Raw genomic sequence first — 4,542 nt, forward strand, 5'->3', positions numbered from 1 at the left:
GTGACATTCATTACATACCAAGACACTATACAGTAAAAAAAAAAGAAAAGGGTACAGTTATCCCTGTAACAGACCGTGGAGGTCCATAGGGTTGTGAGACATTAAGGCTCCCACATTTTCTAGACAAACGGCTCATCGATGGTGGTGAGGTTGTCAGCCTTATGTACCGGCCACACTTTAAGCCCCACAAAAATTCCTGGTACTCATTTCTGTTAAGAGGCTGAGTCGACCCCAGGGCCACAGTGCAGCTGGAAGGATTAGGTCAATTGAAAAAAATTAATGACTTCATCGGGACTTGAACCCATGACCTTCCAACTTGTAGCATAGTGCCTCAACCAACTACCCTACTGCTACTTACATTAAACAGTAATGATTAATGTGTTTCTACTAAAACTCCTAACAAAACTGCAGTATATGATTAAATACGGTACACCATTTATGAATTACTTAAAATATAAACGCACAATTAAAACCAATACTATCGTGTCAATATCTCTTAATATGAAAGGCCTATGTTGTACATAAAGAATCTGCTAATGACTCACCAATCTCAACTTCATTCCAAGCTCCACATTTGCCTTCTTCCTGACGTTTCTTCTCTTCAATCATTTCCCTCTCAAAGTCCTGTAATGTAAATTTTGTATGAGATTAACAGAACACAAGTGTGCAGTCCAAAAATTACCAATTCAAAATTACCTTGAGATAGACTGAAATCTGAACTGCTTACCCACCAACCACTACATAAAAAATGACTACACTGTAAAGTACTGACTATACTGCGTAGGATTTGAGCTTCTGTCAGCAGTAGTTTTGAAGAGTTCTGTCATCTGGGATATAATGCCGTGTAGTCTGTCGAAAGTCAATAGACAGTTTGCAGAAACATGTTGCCTCCATCTTTAGGGTTGAAGAATAAATCAAGCAAGAAACCAGCACTGGCAGGTAACAAAGCCAAGCTTCCTACCTGCTTCACGGTGGCTTCTTGTTTCATTTATTCTTTGACCCTGAAGATTCAGATCACATATTCCCCCGGAAATTTGGATGATACCCCAGAAGGCAGAATTCTTCTGACTATACTGATCATCTTGAAACTTCTTTGCCAAAATATCTTTTTAATATCACAGTATGCTTAAAGTTACAGATCTATTAGAAACATACTCTCATTCTGCCAAGCAATGTGCACCTGCCAAACTGACTCTGAGTTTGCAGTGAGAATACTGTGACGATTGACATTCGATTCACTTTGCAATGAATAAAATTACAAGAACTATTGGTTTTTCATTTAGTCAAGTTCTGAGCTATTTATTCATCCCTATTTCAGTTTCACATGTAATTCCTAGTAGCGTCTTTTCTACCTTTGTATCATGCACATGGCAGGGAGAAAAAAGAAATAAAAGATGTGGGGGGGGGAAATAGACTGGATTTGAGATTCCTGTAGAGGAGATTAGGAAAGGCACTATCTTCTGGGAAGTAACATCCTGTAAGTCCACTGACATTCCTTCAAAATGCTTATGGACCTTATCACATTACACGGCATTTTATTCCAGAAGGTACCACTTGTCAAGAAGAAGACGAAAAAGGTTTTACCATCTCAACTATCACATTCTTATTGTATAATGAGTGCTTTCATTTCTAGGGTTTCTGTTGGATGTTTCCAGTACAGTAATTTATATATCCATTATCATGGAATTCAACTGTAATTAAAATATATTCTAATACTGTTGCAGCTGCAGTAAATAACTGTACATGAGCAATGGACTGTATCTTGTCTTGACACATGCTAAATCAAAGTGCCTTGCCAAGTGTACATGTATCTGCGGATGGTTATATTGCACTCACAAGTAGTTCCTGAGCGTCGTCATCTGTTGCCAGTCAGACCATAAATGGGGACATCACCCAACGTACGGCAGAATTCTGCTGTAGCATTCAGCACAATGGAACCACCTTCCGTGTTTCCTTCTGAGTTTCTCTCCAGTACTGACTCTGCCACCTTAAAACATCACAAATCACAAACAGTTAAATTATGTAGCTATACAGCATTCTGTTTTGTAGTATCCATAAATGCAAAGCTGTCCCTATGCTTAATTAGTTATGCTCTAGATGGAGGTGAGTGACCAGCTCCATGCCACTCCCACACCTGGGGAAACAGCCCCTGGTGCCTATTTGACAGGAGGCCATAACAGGTCTCAATAACCAAAATACAAGAAAGGATGACAGTATAAAAAAAGGTAGAGCTTTCCCTCTAACAGGCCGTGGAGGCCCATAGGGGTGTGAGGCGTCAAGGCTCCCATACTTTCTCGAAAATAAGCTCACAGATGGTGGTGAGGGTATCAGCCTTACACACAAGCTGCCCTTTACCTCCCAAGAATATTCCTGGTACTCATTTCTGTTAGAGGCTGACTTGACACCAGGGCCATAGTGTGACTGGTAGGATTCGGTCAATCTAAAAATCCAATTACCTAACTGGGAATCGAACCCATGACCTTTCAGTTTGTAGCACAGTAAGAAACGATGATGATGTTACTTAAATGTGAACATACGATTTACTGGTTTGAGGCCCACCACAACAAACTGTGAGAGAAACAATTTAATAGCCCTCAGGTTAAATTACAATATAGTTTCTCTAGGGTACAATGGTTTTGTACAGTAACCAAGGAGGAAACATCATAATGAACTTTACTACAAAGTTCTGTGCAACATTTTATAACTGGAACATATGGACACACTGTGTAGGAACTAAACGTGGCACAGGATTCTGTAGCTAGGGACAATTTCATCACCTCCCACCACCTATCCATAGGGCTGCTCCTCTCTTGTCTCAGGGAGAAAAAGCAAAGAGGCAGGAAGATGGCCTTGATTGAACAAGAGAAATGACCCCTACTACAGCCAAATATTTGTGAGGATTAAAAAGGAAATCTGCTGTTGTGATGTACCTTTTCTACACTGTTCTTTGATTCTGTAACAGCTTCCTGCAGCTTCAGTCTCCATGCTTTCTTGAGGGCTATCTGTAGCTCCAGTTCGCTGTTATCAGGCTCAGTCCTGATGTTGGACACTATCTCTTCTGGTGCTGAAAGTTGTGTCCGATTATTAACAACATTCAAAATTGCTCCTGCACTACATTTCCTTTCATGATTTCACAACACACTTCGTAGCGGAAACTATATAGTATAAAATGGCCAATGATTAGTAAATAATGTATTCAAAAGTCTTGGTGCTTGTCACCTGATTAGGGATACTAAGTCCAAAAACACATGCCTGGTGGTACTGTGAAAAACCATGAAAAAACCTAAGTCAGGTTTGCCAGATGTTCCAGCGGAGATTCATGAACACAAGAACCCGGTTCCCTTTTTTGAGTTCGAACTGTGGAAGTAACATGAATCTGTACTTACGGTACGACTGGGCGCGTTTATCTCTTCTTGTAGCAGTTCAATAATTTTTTGTGCTGATCTGAGTTCTATTTTAAATTTATGACAACAAGCACTCGTTACCTCACTTGTTACACTACGATCATTGATGAAAACTTGAGTGTCATTACCATTAACCTCTGCACGACCTGCCATTTTGGATATCGATTAGGGTGATGATCGATCTCTCGGGAATTTCTTATTCAGCTCCTAATAATTTTGTAGTGATGATCGATCTCTCGGGAATTTCTTATGCAGCTCTTAATAATTTTGTAGAAACACCAAAATTATTCAATTTATAACAGCTCTCGTAAGGTGAGTGCCATTAAAATACAAGAACAAAAACGGAATTAATTGTGAACTTTCATCAAAGATATTTGTACATTTTAAACTGGATTGATAGCTCAGTCGGTATAGCGACCGATAGCGACAGGCTACATGCTGCACGACTGATGGCGCTGCAGACAGGGGGTGGTAACTCAATGCTATTGGTGGGCTATATAGCCACCGTGACGTCATGAAGCATCACAGCTAGCGCAGTGGCAGCATGCATCTCTATAGATACAAAATGGCTGCCGCCAGTGCCGAAAGCTCAGTCAGTAAGAGTGTATGCTATCATACCGCCTGCCCTGTCGGTAAGAAAGTACGCTATCATACCACCACCCTTTGTGTACTGCGCCCTCCCAAAGAATCACTGGTTCACACGAATAGCTAGAAATAATAATTTATGCAAATTAAATGTTCATATTTTACAGGCACTGGTGAGAAACTTTCTCCCGATATATAATGTTGCAACCTTGGCCTCTTGTACTGCAGAATTTCTTACTCCATCGTGTTTCCTTTTTTTGAACTGAGTTTAATATCACTTCACTTAAAACCATCTGGAGGGGCATGAGTTAAATGATATCAAACTCAGTTCGAAAACGGAAAACACACAAGAGCAAGAACCTCTGCAGTACAAGATATCAGGTTGCAAAATTATTTATCAGGAGAAAGTTTCTCACCAGTGCCTGTAAAATAAGAATATTTCATTTACATCAATTCAACACCTCCTTACTGAAATGCAATGGATATTTGAACTATAACATATATAGAATACTTGTGTTTAGGAAAGCTGATGGTGGGTAAACTTGAAAAAAAA

At 39.9% G+C, this 4,542-nt stretch overlaps 1 long non-coding RNA gene across 1 annotated transcript; it reads right to left on the reverse strand.

The window, feature by feature from the left end:
- Positions 1–311: 311 nt before the first annotated feature.
- Positions 312–3,555, reverse strand: LOC111874576. Its single transcript, XR_002844584.2, has 4 exons — positions 3,387–3,555; positions 2,931–3,064; positions 1,837–1,987; positions 312–624 (listed from the first exon to the last, which is right to left on the reverse strand). It is a non-coding gene; the product is annotated as an uncharacterized LOC111874576 (long non-coding RNA).
- Between the last annotated feature and the right edge of the window lie 987 nt (positions 3,556–4,542).

This window comes from Cryptotermes secundus, unplaced genomic scaffold (genome assembly GCF_002891405.2).
Source record: "Cryptotermes secundus unplaced genomic scaffold, Csec_1.0 scaffold1177, whole genome shotgun sequence".
Lineage (NCBI taxonomy): Eukaryota > Metazoa > Arthropoda > Insecta > Blattodea > Kalotermitidae > Cryptotermes > Cryptotermes secundus.